The sequence below is a fragment of the Heterodontus francisci genome, chromosome 26 (genome assembly GCF_036365525.1).
Source record: "Heterodontus francisci isolate sHetFra1 chromosome 26, sHetFra1.hap1, whole genome shotgun sequence".
NCBI classification, from domain to species: domain Eukaryota; kingdom Metazoa; phylum Chordata; class Chondrichthyes; order Heterodontiformes; family Heterodontidae; genus Heterodontus; species Heterodontus francisci.
The window spans coordinates 42,265,729-42,288,107 of NC_090396.1; positions in this window are offsets into that span (position 1 = coordinate 42,265,729).

Below are 22,379 nucleotides of genomic sequence, written 5' to 3' on the forward strand. Positions count from 1 at the left end.
AATGACATTGCAAATCATGCAGAGTTCCATTTTGAGCGATAACCTGATGCAAATTAATGTGTACTCAGTACGATTATTGCCATTAAAATATAGTGATGGGCAGTGGTATACAATTTATTTTCTACATAGGTGGTGGGCGAAGTAGTACCATTGTAAAAATTTGCTGTTATGGAAGCATTTCATGAAAATTGTGTTATATCTAAAATAAAGCATTAAGGTCTGATAAAGTAGGACAAGGAACTGATTCAACAGTAGAAGAATTGGGAAATAGCAAGTAAAACTTGGGCTAATGTGAAAATATAAAAAGATAATAGGCTGGATTTTGTGGTCAGGGGCGAAGCAACAGCGCTCACTGCTGATCTCAGAGAAAGCTTCCAAAAAAAATTAGCAATTTCTGTGGGATAATTTTCCCCTTTGTTGATGGCAGTTTAAATCTGGTGCCAAGTTAAAGGGGATGTCTTGGCATGTAGCAGCAGTGATGTCAGCAAGCAAGTAAGCAGCCAATCATGTTGAAGTATTTACAGCATATCAGGAAGTTAAAAACACTTAATATCTACTTCCAATCTAAATTTTCCAACAGCTAAATAAATGATTAGATTAAGTTAGAAGCTGAAATAAAGATAAAGTTATTTTAAAACGTTTATTTTAAAAAATGCACATTTTTTATCATTATAGGCATTCTACTATTAGAAAATTGGCTTCTTGGAGCCAATGAGCGTGTTTAGCAGTAATTATAAAATTAGTGTGCTATTAAAAAACCAGTTACACCCCATTCAACAAGGTGTAACTTTTTCAAGGGCTTTTACAGTGAGAATAACCGTGTAATAGTGGAAGTTCTTGTTCTTTCTCATTAATTGTAGTCTGGGAGTGCCTCAATAGTGTACCCTCTAGGGCAACATAGAATCACTGACAGCAACTTCTGGATTTCTGCATTCTCCTGCACAGTTTAATTACCACCACAAAATTCAGGCCATTGAAAGAAGCAAAGTGTGCTGGACTGGAAAGGTAAGTTAATTGAAATAAAAAATAACTTGGCAGAAAAGTCAACAAACAGATCAATAGTAAGTAATCTTCAAATATGACATGAATAGAGTAGTGAATATATTCCTAGAATACAGGTACATGAATGTATAGAGTTCTACAGAAAGATCAAATGTAAACAAACTTAAGGAAGTTTGTGCTTAAAAATGCTGAAGAAAATCATGAATATAGGAAGTATATTGGGTAGATGAAGATCAGAAGAGCTAAAGAATAGGAAAGAAACCTTGCCGATAATATGAAAGGAAAAAAAAATGGTGTCAGCCATGGCTCATTTGGTAGCACTCTCACCTCTGAGTCAGAAGGTTCCACTTCAGAGACTTGAGCACAAAAATCTAGGCTGACACTAAACTGAGGGGGAATGCTACCATGTTGGAGGTGCCATTTTTTGGATGAGACATTAACTGAGGTCCGGTTTGCTCTTGGGTGGATGTCGAAGATCCCATGACACTAGAAGAACAGGGGGGGTATCCCTGATGTGCAGGCCGATATTTATACCTCGATCAACATCACTTTAAAAAAAAAAAACAGGTCATTGTCACATAGCTGTTTATAGGAGCTTGCTGTGCCCAGTGACTGCTGTGTGTCCTACATTACAGCAGTGTCATTGCTTTTCAGCGCTTTGGAATGCCCTGAGGTCATGAAGGCACAATATAAAAGTCTTTTTAAGGGTTTTTAAAGTTACGGTAGCTGCTTGGAAAAGTAAGGGAGAATCTAGTTGTGAAGTATGAAGCTATGTTGGAGTTATTTCAGTTTTTACAAATGATGGTGTATGTGAAAAGCTGTATTAGAGCAGATATAGCATCATAGATCAATTATAGCACAGGAGGAGGCCATTTGGCCTGTCATGTTTAACAATTGTTAAAGATGGTTCTGAATAAAGCTAACAGTGCTCCCAAGTGGATAAGTCATCATGCCAGGTTGAAGGTCTACAATTTTTCAATCCTTCCTAGATATACAAATTATGTTGGGAGTGTGGAGGGTAGCTAATATTTTACCTGTTCAACACAACAGAGATAGATAAAATGGTTAATTATAAAACAGTTGCTCTAATGTGATCTGTAAGGAAACGGATCCACCAGTGAAGATCAAATTTGTGAGCAGTTAGAGATGGATGAGACAAGCAAAGAAAGTCAGCATATTATATATTAATGGCAAGTCATATTTGACCAATTTATTAGAGTTTTTGAATAAATAACTGTTTAGATATGCAGTCGGTGCAGTTTATATGGTTATGGAACTATAGACCAGTGAGTCTCAGGTCAGTGGTAGGGAAACTATTGGAGAAAATTCTGAAGGAGAGAATCTTCTCTCCACTTCGAGAGGCAAAATTTGATTAGGAATAGTCAGCATGGCTTTGTCAGAGGGAGGTCCTGCCTAACAAATTTGATTGAATTTTTTGAGCATGTGACCAGGTGTGTAGATGAGGGTAGTGCAGTTGATGTAGTTTACATGGATTTCAGCAAAGCCTTTGACAAGGTCCCACATGGGAGACTTGTCAAGAAAGCAAATGCACATGGGATACAGGGTAACTTGATAAGGTGGATTTAAAATTGGCTTCTCTAGGAGACAGAGAGTGATGACAGACGACTGTTTCAGTGATTGGAAGCCACTGTCCAGTGGCGTACCACAAGGATCTGTGCTGGGTCCCCTATTTGTCATTTATATATACGACATTGACGACTGTAGGGGGTAGGATCAGTAAGTTTGCGGATGACGCAAAGATTGGCCGAGTGGTTAACAGTGAGGTTGAGCATCTTGGGTTACAGAAAGATATAGACGGGATGGTCAAATGGGCAGAAACGTGGCAGATGGAATTTAACCCTGAAAAGTGAGTGGTAATGCACTTTGGAAGGAGTAACGTGACACGGAAGTATTCAATGAATGGCCTGACACTGGGAAGTTCCGAGGAACAAAGGGACCTTGGCGTGTTTGTCCATAGATCTCTGAAGGCAGAAGGGCAGGTTAATAGGGTGGTGGAAAAGGCATATGGAACACTTGCCTTTATCAATCGAGGCATAGATTACAAAAGCAGGGAGGTCATGTTGGAGTTGCATAGAACTTTGGTAAGGCCACAGCTGGAGTACTTGGAGTACTGTGTGCAATTCTGGTGGCCACATTATAGGAAGGATGTGATTGCACTGGAGGGGGTGCAGAGGTGATTCACCAGGATGGTGCCTGGGATGGAACATTTAAGCTATGAAGAGAGGTTGGATAGGCTTGGGTTGTTTTCACTGGAGCAGAGAAGACTGAGGGGTGACCTGATTGAGGTGTACAAGATTGAGGGGCATGGACAGGGTGGATAGGGAGCAGCTGTTCCCCTTAGTTGAAGGGTCAGTTATGAGGGGACACAAGTTTAAGGTGAGGGGCAGGAGGTTTAAGAGGGATTTGAGGAAGAACTTTTTTACCCGGAGGGTGGTGACGGTCTGGAATGCACTGCCTGGGAGGGTGGTAGCAGCAGGTTGCCTCACATCCTTCATCCTGGATGAGCACTTGGCACGTCATAACATTCAAGGCTATGGGCCAACTGCTGGCAAATGGGATTAGTTAGACAGGTCAGGTGTCTTTAATGCATCAGTGCAGACTCGATGGGCCGAAGGACCTCTTCTGCACTATTATTCTGTGATTTGAGAAAGTGATAAAATGTCTCATAAACCTTATTACAAAGAATTCAGACATAAAGCACAAGTGGAAATCTAACTGCAGAAAAAAATGTTCATTTAACCAGGAACAAAGGGATAGGATCAATAGGAATTGCTCAAATGACGTAATAGTTGGAAGCCGTGTATCTTGGGTCAGTGCTGGTCTACTTTTTTGCTGTAGATGTATAATTTGGGCATGATATAGAAGTCGGAGGTTTAAGAAACAGCAAGGAGGATTGCAAGCGACTACATCTTCAGTCATAGAATAGAATCATAGAAAGTTTATGGCACAGAAAGAGGCCACTTGACCCATCGTGTCCGCGCCAGCCGAAGAAAAAAAAAAGCCACCCTGCCTAATCCCACTTTCCAGCATTTGGTCCGTAACCCTGCAGGTTGTGTCACTTCAAGTGCACATCCAGGCACCTTTTAGATGAGATAAGGTTTTCTGCCTCTACCACCTTTCAGGCAGTGAGTTCCACACCCCCACCATCCTCATCTCCCCTCTAATCCTTCTGCCAATCACTTTATATCTATGTCCCTGACTCACTGGCCCCTCTGCTAAGATAAATAGGCCCTTTCCATCCACTCTATCTAGGCCCCTCACAATTTTGTATATATCAATTGAATCTCCCCTCGGCCTCCTCTGTTCCAAGGAGAACAACCCTAGCCGATCTAATCTTTCCTCATTGCTGCAATTTTCCAGTCCTAGCAACATCCTTGTAAATCTCCTCTGCACCCTCTCTAGTACAATTACATCCTTTCTGCAATGAGGTGACCAGAACAGCGCACAGTATTCAAGTTGTTACCTAACTAATGTGTTATATAGTTCCAGCATAACCTCCCTCCTCTTATATTATGTGCCTCAACTAATAAAGGAAAGGATTCCATATGCCGCCTTAACCATATTATCAACCTGTCCTGCAACCTTCAGGGATCTGTGGACATGCACTCCAAGGTCCCTCACTTGCTCTACACCTCTCCGTATTCTCCCATTTATTGTATATTCCTTTTGTCTTATTTGACCTCCCCAAATGATTCACCTCAAACTTCTCTGGGTTCAATTACATTTGCCACTTTTCTGCCCACCTGACAAGTCTATTGATATCTTCCTGCATCTATAGCTATCTTTGTTATCAACCACATGGCCAAATTTGTGTTGTCTGCAAACTTCATCATTCCCCCTACATTTATGTCCAAATTGTTAATGTGTACCACAAAAAGCAGGGGACCTAGTACTGAGCCAGTCTTAAATAATGCTGCAGTGAATGTTGTTATCTCACAATATGTGATGTCCATCAAAAATCACCCGACATCACATAGTTGATAAAAGTATCTCCGGTTGACAACATCTCAAACTGTTCTTTGGGAGTTTGCTCATCAATTACTATAACAATTATACTGATTATTTCAAAATATCAAAACTATTTAACAAAAAGGCAGGATGCATCAGGATGAGTCAGTTAGACTAAATATATTTATTTGGCTTCCAGGAGTTCTTGCTCAGTTATTTCCAAAATTATTTGAAAAATACTGGAGGAGGATTTCAGCAGCTTTATTCAGGTAAAATCTTTGTCTTTTTTTAAGAGTGTATTTCTATATGTATGGTTAAAAATGAAATGTGTGCAAAATAAAATAGCTGTTACTTTTTGAAGTTTCTAGAATACAATTATTTTAAGCTGGGGCATAGGCTTTATGGCCTTTACACTTGGCAGACGGGAGCCATCCACCAACTAAAAAGTTGGCGGCAAACCCACCTCTGCCTGGCCTACGGATCCGATCCGCATTTTGCAGTCCCCAGGCCTTTAATTGATCTGAGGCGGGACTTCCACCTCATTGAGGCAGGAAGTCACGCCAAATGGAGCTGCCAGCCAATCAGAGGGCCGGCAGCTCTCTGTCCCAGCAGCGCCACTGGGAGTGGTGGCCACTGCTGGGGCTGCAACCTAGCTATTACAAAAGTGATGTCGGGGATTCCTGGAACCATGGTATGTTTTTGGTGCCTCGCCAGGGGCAATCGGTTGAGCCCCGGCGACGCAAGGGTGGTCGATTGTGAGGACGGGGGGGTGTTGGGTGCTGGGGGTGGTTTCCCAACCCCCCAGCCTTCAGAGAGCGCCTGCTTTTGTCGGGCGGCTTCTCTTGGGGCTGCCCAACCGGATACGGGTAAAATCCCTGTGGTGGTGGACGGAAGCCCAGTGGTTGTTAAGGGGCCACTTAAAGGCCTTGATTGGCCTGAGGCGGGCCATTTTTCGCTGCCGCCACCTTGCGTAAAGTGGAGGCGGGAGCGGGTCGGGAAGGGGGCCCCCCCTCCGAGCCTCCCGCTTCATTTTATGCCCCCCACCCTCCCTGACACCTTCCCTTTTTTGAGAGGTGTAAAATTCCGCTTTGGCTGGAATTTTACGCTCCCCTCCCCCACCCCACCCCCCTGCCCCCCACCAAAGAGCAGCAAGATGGGTGGGGGAGGGGCATAAAATGGAGCGGGTGGCTCGGGGGGGCCCCTTCCCGACCTGCCTCCGCTGCCACTTTACGCAGGGCGGTGGTGAAAAACGGCCTGCCCACCCTAGGCCAATCAAGGTCCTTAAGTGGCCTCCGCCTGCTGCCACAGATATTTTTCCCGTGGCCAGTCGGGCAGCCCAGGCCCGAGAGAAGCTGTCTGACAAAAGCAGGTGGCTCTCTGACGACAGGTGAGTGGGGGACCCTCATGATCAGGCACCCTGTGCCTGACGGAAAGCCGCCCCCACTACCCCAACCGCCTCCAGCTCGCAACATGCTTTCCCCATCCTCCCCAATCGACCACCCTTGCCTCGCTGGGGCCTGACTGATCACCGTCGGTGAGGCACCAGAAACCTACCTTGGTTCTGGGAATCCCCAACATCATCTTTGCGATGGCTGGGTTGCAGTCCCAGCAGTGGCCACCACTCCCGGTGGCACTGCTGGAATGGAGCTGCGAACCCTCTGGCTGGCAGCTCCATTAGGCAGGACGTCCTGCCTCAATGAGGTGGAAGTCCCGCCTCAGACCAATTAAAGGCTTGGGGACTGCAAAATGCAAATTGGATCCCCAGGCCAGGCGGAGGCGGGTTTGCCGCCAACTTTTCAGTTGGTAGATGGCTCCCATCTGCCAAGGATAAAATTCTGGCCTATGTCTTTTATGCTAGTAAATCCATTTTCAAAATGATCACAAGTTGAACTTCTGATTAACTAATTATCTCAGTGTTTTGCTCATATATAAAGCAGTCTCTTATTTTTTTTCTGGAAGAGCGCAACAGACATTAAAGAGGAGGAATGTGAAATATTAGATACGATAAGCATAATGAGAGAGGAAATACTAGAGGGTCTGACATCCTTGAAAGTGGATAAATTACCAGGGGCGGATGGAATTGCATCCCAGGTTGTTAAAGGAAGCCAGGAAGGAAATAGCGGATGCGCTGAGGATCATCTTCAAATCCTCACTAGATACAGGAGAGGTACCAGACGATTGGAGGTCTGCAAATGTTGCACTATTATTTAAAAAAGTATGCGAGGGATAGGCCAAATAATTATAGGCCGGTCAGTTTGACCTCAGAGGTGGGAGATTGTTGGAATCTATTCTGAGGGACAGGATAAACTGCCACTTAGGCCCGGGTTAATCAGGGATAGCATGGATTTGGTATGGGAAAGTCATGTCTTACTCGAGTTTTTTGAGGAAGTAACAAGAAGGATTGATGAGGGAAGTGCAGTGGATGTGGTCTGCATGGATTTTAGTAAGACATTTGACAAGGTTCCACATGGTAGACTGGTCAGTAAAATGAAAGCCCATGGCATACAGGGGAATGTGTCAGGTTGGATCCAGAATTGGCTCAGGGCCAGGAAACAAAGGGTAGTAGTCTGCAGATGTTTTTGTGAATGGAAATCTGTTTCCAGTGGCGTTCCACAGGGCTCATTGTTGGGTCCCTTGCTGTTTGTGGTATATATTAATGATTTGGACTTCGATGTGGGAGGCATGATTGGGAAGTTTGTTGATGACACAAAAATTGGCCGTGTAGTTGATAGTGAAGAGGATAGCCGTAGACTCCAGAATTATATCAATGGTTTGGTTGAGTGGGCAGAAAAGTGGCAAATGGAATTCAATCCAGAGAAATGTGAGGTAATGCATTTGGGAAGGGCAAATAAGGCGAGGAAATACACAATAAATGGGAGGATATTGAGAGGGGTAGAAGAAGTGAGAGAGCTTTGAGTGCATGTCCACAGGTCCCTGAAGGCGGCAGGACAGGTGGATAGAGTGGTGAAGAAGGCATATGGCATTCTTTCCTCTATTGGCCGAGATATAGAATACAAAAGCAGAGATGTAATGCTGGAACTGTATTAAATGCTGGTTAGGCCACAGCTGGAGTATTCTGTACAGTTCTGGTCACCACATTACAGTAAAGACATAATTGCTCTGGAGAGAGTACAGAGGAGATTTACAAGAATGTTGCCAGGGCTCGAAAGTTGCAGTTATGAGGAAAGATTGGATAGGCTGGGGTTGTTTTCCTCAGAACAGAGGAGTGACTTAATAGTGTACAAAATTTGAGGGGCCTGGATAGAGTAGACAGGAAGGACCTGTTTTCCCTAGCGGCGAGGTCAGTTACCAGGGGGCATAGATTTAAGGTGATTGGTAGAAGGATTAGAGGGGACATGAGGAAAAACTTTTTCACCCAGAGGGTGGTGGGTGTCTGGAATTCACTGCCAGGAACGGTGGTGGAGGCAGAAACCCTCAATTCTTTTAAAAGGTACCTGGACATATACCTGAAGTGCTGTGGCCGGCAAAGCTACGGACCAGGTGCTGGTAAGTGGGATTAGATTGGGCGGCTAGTTTTTTCGGCTGGTGCGGACACGGTGGGCTGAATGGCCGCTTCCTGTACTGTAATTTTTCTATGGTTCTATAGACAGCCAGATAGATAAACATCATTTCCCCTTATTTTTTTTTCTTAAAATGACTTTTGAAAGCTAACAAAACCTCTATAGTAAAATGCTGCTGTCTGAAAAAACAATGTGCCCTCCAATTTAACACTAATAATGCTCGAGGTCTGTTAATTCTACATTATAGAATAATTATTACTAAGGATGCGTATCAAAACCATGTTCTATAATTTACATGTTATATTTGTAAAAATGTGGTCTGTGTCTATGGAACTTTATTCTAATCACACCTTACATTTACACACCCTTTATAAACCTGAATTAAATGAAATGTAATTGGATGCTGTCAGCAAATAGAAAAGGAAACAAATTAAAATGCTGCACATTTGTAGACTATGTTTGAGAAACAATAGGAATTGTTACACTGCAAGTGTTACCTTACAAAGCCAATCATGTAAATAATAAACAATAATCAGTTAAGTATAACACATGGTGAAGACATGGAAGTAAAAGCAGTAGCAATCTGTCCAAACAAATTCTGACAAAGCAAGCTACGTTCCCAGTCAAGTAAAAAGCACAATGGATCATAAACACTGTAATCAATCTGTCAGATACCGCAGCAAGTTTACATGGAGGTATTTCAATTGACTTCAGAGGCTAGTCCTTTTTTAAAAAAGAGACTGGATTTTGAAAGTCAGGATTTCTTAAAGCAGTTGGTGTGAAGTAAAATTGAAGCTGCCTACATTTAATTTGTAAAACATTGTGCATCATGACTGCAACGACTTTGCCGTGCTACTGTGTGATGGGGATGCCATTGTGCAGGTGTCAATTGATAAAGAAATTCTTCAATAAATTCAGAGTGCCTAGTGTCTGTTTTTTTGGTACGCTGCCACTTTCATATGCTTAGTTATTCTAGCTTAGAGAGATTCTTTAGTCTGAAGTAATTAGAACATTAACCTTTATTACCTTATATCTATGTACAGCTTCACACTAGTCTGTGTAACTCCTCTAAAACCATGCTGCATCTATCTTCAAGTCTCCCTCACACGTGATCTCTTACATCATGGTAGGGGGTATTTTTTACATACTCTCAACATTACCCTTTTCAGACCCTTCTACTACATTTCCATCGCCCCCCCCCCCTCAAAATCTTAATCCAAATATATATTATTTACATACTACCCCATCTCCCCTAACGTCTCTGACCTCGTAGATTCAATCTGTTGGAGGCTTCACAACTCTCCCTGATCTTCTCGTCCGATGCGGAAGATTGGTAGTCTTTCTCTGAACTCTGGTTTCTTGATTTGGATGGCCTTCATTGAGGTTTGTAGTTTTATTTATTTTATTTAGAGATAGAGCACTGAAACAGGCCCTTCGGCCCACCAAGTCTGTGCCGACCAACAACCACCCATTTTATACTAATCCTACATTAACCCCATATTCTCAACCACATCCCCACCATTCTCCTACCACCTACCTACACTAGGGGCAATTTACAATGGCCAATTTACCTATCAACCTGCAAGTCTTTTGGCTGTGGGAGGAAACCGGAGCACCTGGCAGAAACCCACGCAGACACAGGGAGAACTTTCAAACTCCGCACAGGCAGTACCCAGAACTGAACCCGGGTCGCTGGAGCTGTGAGGCTGCAGTGCTAACCACTGTGCCACCCCGGTGCTTTCTGAATTTCACGTCCAACTTCTGATTTGTCCAAATGTATGACCGATTGACCTCTTTGATCAATAGAAATAAGATTCCTTCTGTTTCTTATAGTACTTTCTGAAGTTCATACTAATTAAGATCGCTGTTGATTCTCCTCTCTCTGGACAATTACACCTTCTCTGCTTTGGTCTCGTACCCATAACTTTTCTCCTGAAAACTTTGTTTTCATTTGAAAAACTTTTCTTTGTCTTGAACGCTGATAATCCTGGATTTGTAGCCCTGGAAGTAACTTCTTGGGTAGGATTGGAAGTCGTGTTCTAAGTTTTCTCCCCATTCATTAACAGTTCGGATGGTGATAGTCCACGTAACAATGGAGTAGTTCTGTAATTCAGAAGTGCTGTTTGAAAATCTTGATTTTTCTTCCACAGTGCTTTAATAGTTCTGACTCCTCGCTTAGCTTCTCCATTAGATTGTGGATACCTAGGGGAACTTGTTAGAGGTACGAATCCACAATTTTCCGCGAAGTGCGTGAAGTAATTGTTTGCAAATTGTGGTCCATTATCGGATACTATCTGATCAGATATACCATGTGTTGCGACGATTTCTTGGAATACTTGAATGACTGCTTCAGTTGTTCTTGTTGTGTACATATGTTTAACCTCAATCAACCTTGAAAAGTAATCAAATACAATCAGATAGGAATTTCCATGAAAGATGAATAGATCCATCGCCAGACGTTCCCACAGTCCGGTTGGGAATTGGGTTGCGATAAAAGGTTCTCTCTGATCCTGTCTGTGCACTGCACATACCTGGCAATTTCAAATCGTTTCTTCTATAATCTTTTGATATTCTTGGCCACCACACGGACACCTGAGCCCATGCTCTACATTTAGTTATGCCCATATGACCCTGGTGTATTTTTCCAAGATATCTACCCAGAGTGACTCTGGAATCACCAGTCTCTCGTCATGTGCCGACAAATCATCCACTTTGGCAAAGTGTCTTTTGTATTCGTTTGAAGATTTTCATCCTGTTACCCTTGGGACTCTGTTGCCTTGCCTGCAATACTGCTGGATATAGATGCACACTTCATCTTGCATCAGTGCATGACGAATTTGTTGGACAGAAAAAGGAAGTGGGAATTCATTAATGGCTCTGCCATTATGCTGCTACTGCTGATGATGTGTCTGAAAGAACAAATAGACATTTTTCAAAACTTGCACTTCTCATTAAATGTTAGGCCTTCGTCTTGCAGACGATTCAAAACCGCTCTAATCCTCAGGTTATGTTCTTCAGCGGACTCCCTGTGAGCTAAAATGTCATCCATGTCGCATATTACGCCTTCAAGGCCCCATAGAATATTCGACATAGTTATCTGGAATATTTCCAGTGCTGATGTGATACCAAATGGTACATGGTCAAAGTGGCGTAATGATCGTTGTCAGTAATCATTAAGACTTATCCAATGGAACTTGCAAAAAGCTACTATTCATGTCAAGTTACATGAAGATGGTACTTTTGGATAACTTTGCCAAGTTTTGGTCCACTGAAGATATTGGATGAACTTTTCATGCCACAGTCTTAACTTAAGTCTACATAAATGCGAAGATCACCATTAGGTTTAGGAACTGGAACCATTCCCAAACACCACTCTACAGGTTCAGTAACAGGAGAAATGACTTCCATCCTGGTCATGCCTTCTAGTTGATGTTGGACTTGCTTCATTAGTGGGTGTGGAATCGTCCTAGGCAAGGAAAGACATACTGGTTAAGCATCTTTTTGCAAAGTAATACTATATTCGGTCTTCAGTCTGCCCAGACGAGTAAACAATTTCGGAAATTTGTTGCGTAAGCGACTCCTGGATTCTTTTTTAATTTGTTAATGGGATGTGGCCGTTGCTGGCTAGGACAGCATTTGTTGATTAACAACTTCTACTTTATAAGATGAAGGTCAATATAAGCTCTTCTACTTAAGAGAGAGAATACCTGAATCATTAGAACATAGTGTTTCTAATATCTGCTTTCACCTGTACTAGAGTGTTGACTAGCTTCCCCCTTTACTTCCAGTTCAAATCCTCTTGGGCCATGTAATTGAAATTCTGTTGGTTGCAGGAAATGTCTTGATAACCACAGCGCTCTGACAAGACCGTTGCACTAGCTCTGGTGTCAAGTTTAAAATTAGTGATATGTCCATTGACACATTTATCTGCAGACCAAAATGCCTGGTTAGGATCATTGATCTCACCAAGAAAGTGTTTTGATTGCTCTCCTGATGGAGGTTGTTTAACTTTGTTAACCACTCTATGCCTGAATGCTTTTTCTTTTGAACTTGTAGGAGTAGAGGTTTTACTTTGGCATATTTTACCAAAATGCCCAATTTTCTTAGTGGAAGCATTCTGCTTTGTTTGCAGAACACTGTTTGCGCCTGTAGGAACTTTTGGCACCACATCACTGGCGGGATTTAATGGCATCTTTTGATTTCACCCCACCCCCCCCTACCCGGTGTACTTTTTTTTTTTCTGGTGGTGCTTTTACAGCCCTCTGGTTAAGGAACTGTATGGTTGCTGGAGATTTCCTGCACCAAGGTCTGTCTTCACCTCTCAAGATTGCTTTGTTCTTCCAGACCCCTGCTTGTCTTCCCAGCTGAATAGCTTCTTCTAGGGTGAGGTCTTCTTTAGACTGCAATAAATCTGCTAGGGGTTTATCAGCAATACCTACGACAATGTGGTTTCTTATTAATTCTACTTTAAGGTCTCCATATTCACATCCTTCAGTTAGTCTGTAAAGGTCATTGCTAAAAGCATTAACTGTTTCGCCTGGTTTCTGGACCCTTCTGTTGAATCTTGCTCTTCCTAAAACCTATTGCTCCACAAGTTGAAATAAGAAATAAAGCTTCTAAAACTCCATCAAATTTGTCTGATGTTTCATGAGTGCTGTGTTTTGCAATATCATCTGCTATAACGCAAGACTTAGGATTTATTTCCTCCTTGTATTAAACTCCATTTTATAGTGTTACTGCTATACTCCTTTAACTGCCTTCTCAAAGAATCGAGTATTAGCAAACTCATTTTTTTTTCTCTCTCCAGTCGCCATGTGTAATGGCATTGGCCTTGGATCAGCCCTTGCTGAGGACTTTCCCGGTGCTGCCTGCCTAATGCTGTTAGGGACAAATATTTTACCCTCTTTCAGGGTTTCTCACCAGATCCTCGATTGTTAGAGTCATAGAGTTATACAGCACAGAAACAGGTCCTTTGGCCCATCGTGTCTGTGCCGGCCATCCAGTACCCAACTATTCTAATCCCATAATTCCTGCACTTGGCCCGTAGCCTTGTATGCTATGGCGTTTCGAGTGCTCATCTCAATACTTTTTAAATGTTGTGAGGAATCCTACCTCCACCACCTTTTCAGGCAGTTTGTTCCAGATTCCAATCACCCTCTGAGTGAAATTTTTTTTCCTCAAATCCCCCCTAAACCTCCTGCCCCTTACCCTAAATCTATGCCCCCTGGTTCTTGACCCCTCCTCTAAGGGAAAAAGTTTCTTCCTATCTAACCTATCAATGCCCCTCATAATCTTGTACACTTCAATCGTGTCCCCCCTCAGCCTTCTCTGCTCCAAGGAAAACAGCCCTAGCCTTTTCAGTCTCTCTTCATAGCTGAAATGCTCCAGCCCAGGCAACATCCTGGTGAATCTCCTCTGCACCCTCTCCAGTGCAATCACATCCTTCCTATAGTGTGGTGACCAGAACTGTACACAGTACTCCACCTGTGGCCTAACTAGCGTTTTATATGGCTCCATCATAACCTCCCTGTTCTTATATTCTATGCCTCAGCTAATAAAGGCAAGTATCCCATATGCCTTCCTAACCACCTTATCTACCTGTGCTGCTGCCTTCAGTGATCTTCTGACCTTCTGTACTTCCTAGGGTCCTACCATCCATTGTATATTCCCTTGCCTTGTTAGTCCTCCCAAAATGCATTACCTCACGCTTTTCAGGATTAAATTCCATTTTCCACTGCTCCACCCATTTTACCAGCCCATCTATATCTCCCTGTAATGTAAGGCTTTCCTCCTCACTATTTCCAACACCACCAGTTTTCGTGTCATCTGCGAACTTACTTATCAGACCGCCTATATTCACATCTAAATCATTAATGTACACTACAAACAGCAAGGGTCCCAGCACCGATCCCTGTGGTACATGTCTGGTCACAGGCATCCAATCGCAAAACAGCCCTCGACCATTACCCTCTGCCTCCTGCCACTAAGCCAATTTTGGATCCAATTTGCCAAATTGTCCTGGATCCCATGGGCTCTTATCTTCTGAACCAATCTCCCATGCAGGACCTTATCAAAAGCCTTACTGAAATCCATGTAGACAACATCTACTGCTTTACCCTCATCGACACATCTAGTTGTCACCTCGAAAAATTCAATCAAGTTAGTTATACACGATCTCCCCCTGACAAAGCCATGCTGACCATCCCTGATTAATCCCTGCCTCTCCAAGTGGAGATTAATCCTGTCCCTCAGAATTTTTCCAATATTTTCCCAAGCACTGATGTTAGACTCACCGGCCTGTAATTACCTGGTTTATCCCTACTACACTTCTTGAATAATGGTACCACATTCGCAGTCCTCCAGTCCTCTGGTACCTCTCCTGTGGCCAGAGAGGATTTGAAAATTTATGTCAAAGCCCCTGCTATCTCTTCCCTTGCCTCACGTAACAGCCTGGGATACATCTCATCTGGGCCTGAGGATTTATCCACTTTTAAGCCTGCTAAAACAGCTAATACTTCCTCCCTTTCAGTACTAATATGTTCAAGTATATCACAATCCCCCTCCCTGATCTCTGCACCTACATCGTCCTTCTCCATAGTGAACACTGATGAAAAGTAATCAGTTAACACCTCACCTATGTTCTACGGCTCCACACAAAGATTGCCACGTTGGTCCCTAATGGGTCCTTATCTTTCCCTGGTTTTCCTCTTACCCTTAATATACTTAGAAAACGCCTTGGGATTTTCCTTTATCTTGCCCGCCAGTGTTTTTTCATGTCCTCTCTTCGCTCTCCTAATTACTTTTTTAAGTGCCCCCCTACACTTCCTATACTCCTCTAGTGCCTACGCAGTTTTCAGCGCTTGGGATCTGCCGTAAGCCTTTTTTTTTTCCTGATCCAATCCTCTATCTCCCTTGACATCCAGGGTTCCCTGGGCCTGTTAGTCCTACCCTTCACCTTCACGGGTACGTGTTGGCTCTGAACTCTCACAATTTCCTCTTTGACTCCAGCTGATGTGATGTAGACTTTTCTACAAGTAGCTGCTCCCAGCCCACTTTGGTCAGATTCTGTTTTATCATATTGAAATCGGCCTTCCTCCAATTCAGTACATTTATTTCTGGCCCATCTTTGTCCTTTTCCATAACTACCTTAAATCTTACAGAGTTATGGTCACTATCCCCGAAATGCTCCCCCACTGACACATCTACCACTTGACTGGCTTCATTCCCTAGGATTAGGTCCAGTACTGCCCCTTCCCTTGTTGGACTTTCTACATACTGACTCAAAAAGCTCTCCTGTATGCATTTTAAGAATTCTGCCCCTTTTAAGCCTTTTGGACTAAGACTATCCCAGTTAATATTGGGGAAGTTGAAATCCCCTACTATTATTACCCTATTATTTTTACATCTCTGAGATTTGCCTACATATCTGCTCCTCAATCTCTTGCTGACTGTTTGGAGGCCTGTAGTACATACCCAGCCAAGTGATTGCCCCCTTTTTGTTTTTAAGTTCTACCCAAATGGCCTAATTTCAGGAACCTTCTAAGATGTCATCCCTCCTTAATGCAGTATTTGACTCCTTGATCAACAGTGCAATGCAGCCTCCTCTTTTATCTCCTCCCCTGTCACGCCTGAAGATTCTATACCCTAGAATATTGAGCTGCCAGTCCTGCCCCTCCCTCAACCATGTCTCTGTGATAGCAATAATATCATAATCTCATGTGCTAATCAATGCCCTCAATTCATCTGCCTTCCGAGTAAAACTCCTTGCATTGAAATAGATACAATCCAGCCTTGCATTTTTCCCTTGTGCCTTACCAGGTCTATATTTGCTCTGCCTTCCAGGTAGATTCACTTTCTGTTCTATATTACCCCCTACTGTACCTCCACTCTGTATCCCATCCCCCTGCCAAATTAGTTTAAACCCCCCCCCCAACAGCACTAGCAAATCTCCCAGCAAGGATGCTTGTCCCATTCCGGTTCAGGTGCAATCCGTCCAACTTGTGCAGGTCCCACTTTTGCCAGAAACAGACCCAGTGATCCAGGAAATTAAAGCCCTCCATCCTGCACCATCTCCTCAGCCACTCATTCATCTGCTCTATCCTCCTATTTCTAAACTCACTAGCACATGGTACAGGGAGTAATCCAGAGATTACAACCTTAGAGGTCCTGCTTTTTAATCTGCTACCTAGCTCCCTAAATTCTTGTTGCAGGACCTCATCCCTTTTTCTACCTGTGTTGTTGGTACCAATGTGTACCACGACCTCTGGCTGCTCACCTTCCCCCTTCAGAATGTCCTGCAGCTGCTCCGTGACATCCTTGACCCTAGCACCAGGGAGGCAACATACCATCCTGGAGTCACGTTTTCGGCCACAGAAACGCCTATCTGTACCCCTTACAATAGAATCCCCTATCACTATAGCTCTTCCACTCCTTTTTCACTCCTGCTGTGCAGCGGAGCCATCCTTGGTGCCACGGACCTGGCTGTTGCTGCCCCCACCCCCCCACCAACAGTATCCAAAACGGTATATCTGTTTGAGAGGGGGATGGCCACAGGGGATTCCTGTACTCCCTGCCTGCGCCTACTACTTTACCTGGTGGTCACCCATCCCTTTTCTGCCTGTGCTGCCATTACCACCTCTCTAAACGTGCTATCCATGACATCCTCAGCATCGCGGATGTTCCATAATGCAGGTAGTCAGTAGCTGCAGATGGATATGCTTCCTGCACACATGGTTGTCAGGGACACTCAAAGCATGCCTGATTTCCCACATAGCACAGGAGGAGCACACCATGGGTGCGAGCTCTCCTGCCATGACTTACCTTTAAATTAATTTAGTTACTCCCTTTAAAAAATGCAAATTACATGAGGGGTCTTGTTCTCCTCCAAACACTACCCAGTACAATCTAAAGTCCTTAATAACTTACACTAATTTAAGTAGTACTACCCCACTTTATCTTTTGAAGTTTTTTTTTTAAACTACTTTCCCTTTTTTAAGCAATTTAAATGCACTAACAGCTGTTACTTACTCAACCAATCACCTTGCAGAATTCCCGTGATGTCACTAAGTTTTTTTCCTCTTTTCAAGTCTGAGCAGACGCTGAGAGACACGGGGAGGCTGCCGCCGCTTCGGATCAGGTTCCATGTAGGTCCGCCAGCCACCGCTCCGCTCTGCTCCCAGGTAAGTCAGTTGTTTGGTTCTCTGACTCGAAGCTTGTGATTGCTGGTCTGGGTTTCTACCGCCAATTCCCTGACTCTGTCTGGACCTCTGAAGCTTTTCCACAGCCTCTTCTCGAGTTCTGCTGTTTTTGGTGCTTTTTCCAGGTCAGCCCTCTTCAAAATTTCTTCAAATTCTTCTTCGTAGTAAGATCACCGTTGTTCCCTATCTCACTGATCACCATATTGTATGTTTGTTTGATACGCTGCCACCTCAATATGCTTAGTTAGTCTAGAGAGATTCCTTAGTCTGAAGTAATTAGAACATTAACCTTTATTACCTTATATCTATGTACAGCTTCACACTAATCTGTGTAACTCCTCTAAAACCATGCTGCATCTACCTTCACGTCTCTCTCACATGTGATCTCTCACATCATGGTAGGAGGTGGTATTTACACTGTCTCAACATTAACCCTTTCAGACCTTTGTACTACACTGGGGATGTAAAGGCGGTTACAGCAAGCTACGTTCCTTTATGAAAACTGGAGGGGAAAAAAATCTGATATTTCCACTTCTGCCCATTAGTTTTTTTCCTCCAGTGAAATACTTCACGTTGCCTCCACTTACAGGCCCCTGAAATAAGATGCTTAATGGTGCAGAGGAGATTTACCAGGATGTTGCCTGGAATGGAGAATAAGTCTTACGAGGAAAGGCTGAACATTCTAGGCCTCTTCTCATTAGAAAGGAGAAGGATGAGGGGTGACATGATAGAGGTTTATAAGATGATCAGGGGAATAGATAGGGTAGACAGTCAGAAACTTTTTCCCCGGGTGGAGCAAAGCGTTACAAGGGGTCATAAATTTAAGGTGAAGGGTGGGAGATATAAGGGGGATGTCAGGGGAAGGTTCTTTACCCAGAGAGTGGTCGAGGCATGGAATGCCTTGCCCGGGGAAGTTGTTGAGTCAGAAACTTTAGGGACTTTCAAAAGGCTTTTGGATAGGTATATGGATAAAGGAGAATGATGGGGTATAGATTAAATTGTCCTTGACAGAGGACAAAGGATCGGCACAACATTGTGGGCCGAAGGGCCTGTTCTGTGCTGTATGTTCTATGTTCTATGTTCTATAATCTCAATGGTTTGCGCAGGACACCAGTTCAGGAGACATAGCTGTTGATATGATTTTAAATGAGGCATGCATTTCCTATATAATTCATTATACTAATGAGAATCAGTTTTAAAAATACAAAGTAAGATACTTTTGCAAATGATTTTCAATGGATATTGATCAGTGTTGGTAGATTCCTTAATTGTATTCCTATGTTTCTGAACTTTGTGTCTATTTGGTACTATTTGCATAATTTATTTTCTAGTTTGATTATTAGTCCTCATGCATCAGTGCATTTTAGTACAGATATTCCGTTATTAAGGGGCTCCTGATGTCGCTTCAAATCGTTGCTGTGTACTGTTACTGGTCCTATTACAAAAGACAGATTTACTTGTAAATCTTCAACCTATTGGGACTATTTTCGACAGTTTGTTTTGATTCAGTATTATTGTTACAACTGAGGCAGGAGGAGTGCACTGTTTATTCTAGTCTCACTTCTCCACAGGTCCCAACATATATTTAAATTTTCCCACTTACCGATACAGTCAATCATATACTCTATTTTTCCCAGAATAAAACATACCAACCAGGTTTCTTGAATAAACAACAAAATTATCAGATTATAAAACAAGTCTTAACCAATAATGAAGTAAAGCATAAACACACAGATTGAAATACTACAGTTCCCTTTTTACCTTAGCCACTCACACGCACACATACACCGGTTAACTGGAAAAATAAAAGGGATTTTTGTTTAAAACTCTGTTACAGACAAAAAAAACACTGGGGCTGAATACTTGCTCATTCTTGAAGGTACAGCAGATGAGATATGTTCTGTTCCAAAACTGGCATAAGGTCTGGCCTCTGAGTATGCGTAGATGGGTCACTGGGATCTTTGGAGTTCTTTTCAGGCGGCATTGAGAATTAATTTAGCAGACTTTTCCTCAAAAGACCGGAGACAAGATGAGTTGACACAGTGGACTTCTCGGTATTTTAGAGAAGTGCTGGAAAGCTGAGCTGGGCTGTAGTCTTCTCCCTTGGGAATTCTCTCCTTGTAAGTTTTCTCCTTCTGCAAGCTTTTTAAAGAGATGGAACAGGCTGGGCTGAGCTGAGGTTCTGTCCTTCAGTTTTATTAAAACTCCAACCCTTTTTAAACAGTTAATTCCCAGCTCCAAACAGTTCAAAAGTGCAACTGGAAACCGAAGTCCACCTTCTGACCTGTCACTTCTCTGAACACATCTTCCCCAGTTACCAGGGTTTATTTTAAACTTGAGTCATATGACAACCAGTAAATGTTGTTAAACAAGTCCTCTTGACTCTCGAGAGAGAAAAAGCTGGTCCAACAGTTCTTCAGTTTGACTATGAATTCCTCAAAAAATCTGTTCAATAAAAAACAGAAGCACTTTCATAACATTATCAGCTTCATAAATAAATGAATATACAAATAGCAGGTCAATCAAATGGGTTTTAAGGATTCATGTGTAAGTGGCTATTGTGTATCATGGCAGCCACTGGTGTATTGATCAGCTCTGACACATTTAAGTCAGATATCATTGGTTATTGCTAATTCTATTTCACCTTTGATTCACTAGCTATTCCCTTTTCCACTGTTCAGTCTGGAATGCATCTTTGGACTCTCACAGCTTAATGTCAAGGGAATCAGGAAATTAAAATTAACAGGATTATTCAGCAATAAGTTCAGTGCACTCTGTAATTTAAAAGTTAAATATTCAAGATGCAGAACATTTGAGATGCAATTTAATGAGTCTTAGTGATGTGACTATCGAGGGATTTTTTTTTTTTAAACAAAGCATTTCACTGTCAAAAGAGGATGAAATTACACAGTAATTTAATGAAAAAAAATGTAGCTGTTAAACCTGCAGAAACACACAAGTAATGAATGTAATCTTCCAACTGGGAAGTGCTCATTAGAGGAATAACTACAGCATCTATGAAGTGAATTTTATTACATAAATAGATGTTAGTCATTTAATTAAACAACCATCTCATTATAAAACAACTGCCTGAACAATTTCCTTTGTACACGTTTTACAAAACTTAATTAATGTCGATTTATATTGAATTTATGCAAATGAGCTTTAAACCCTTTTGAGGAAGGGTAAGTTTGGGCACCAATATTTAGATGCTAACTCCTGAGCTTGCAACTTTTGGAAATGTTCTGTTATTTTATATATTCAAACTTTTCTTTAAATTGATCATTTTTATGCAGAATAAGTCATTACCACTGTCAGTTGTTAAAATTTATGTTTTTTCAACTATGATCGACATATATAGAATTGCTCATACATGCCAAAATGTTGTACAGTAACTTAAGCCTTCTATTTTATTCAGACTGAAATTTACTTTTCAGATACAAATTCAGTCATGACCAAACATAGGTCCCATCTGTACTAAGTACTTCATCAATATGTTATTAAATGGGGATAAAATCTAGTCATTACAGTAGTGAAATTTAAAAAGCTTTATAGAAGAATAAATCATTGCATGATGTCAGATACACAGCCATGATCTAGGAAAAGCAATTTAAAAGCTCGTCTTACACATGATGCAAGTTTCCACAGTCAATCAATCATATTGTGTAACTATAATATCACACAGTGATTGATTATGGTTAATTTTTAAAGACCGAGACTACATATGGCACTATTCTAAGAAGGCTGCTCCGTTAGCTGATTTTTTTTTTGCTGAGACATGATCAGGTAGTTGTTGTACATATGTGAAGTAGGCAAAATCAGGCAAGTATTTTTCCCTTTAAAACTTAACTATAGCAGCCGTTTTATCTAACTACGTTTCATACAAAATAATTGTAACTAGAAATGTTGACATCAAAAAGCATAATTTTAAGACACTGCTGTGCTGAGACTATGCTTATGTGTTGTATGATTCTACGAATGATCAGTTCTTAGTCTTTTTTTTGGAATGTTTTATAACTTTTGAGACCAGATATTCACTTTTGTTTCAAATTACCATGAGCAACAACTCAGTGATTGAAAATTATTAGATTACAAAGCGATAGATGTTAGCATTAAGGGAATTATTTTTCTTTGGCGAACAGTAGTTAACATGAACTCTGGGTTTTATGTAATGTTAATCACGCCTGACTGTGTCAAAAGGGGCTGTTAATACTGTATTATGACAGAGGCAGGAGGAGTGCATAGAAAATAGGAGCAGGAGTAGGCCATTCGGCCCTTCGAGCCTGCTCCGCCATTCATTATGATCATGGCTGATCATCCAACTAAGTAACTTGTACCCGCTTCCGTCCCATATTCTTTGATCCCTTTAAACCCAAGAGATATATCTAACTCCTCCTTGAAAAGATACAATATTTTGGCCTCAACTGTTTTCAGTGGTAGTGAATTCCACAGGTTCACCATTCTCTGGGTGAAGAAATTTCTCCTCATCTCAGTCCTGAAAGGTTTACCCCGTATCGTTAGACTGTGACCCCTGGTTCTGGACTCCCCCACCATTGGGAAAATCCTTCCTGCATCTAGTCTGTTAAGTCCTGTTAGAATTTTATAGGTTTCTATGAGATCCCCCCTCACTCTTCTGAACTCCAGCAAATATAATCCTAACCGACTCAATTTCTCCTCATACATCACTCCC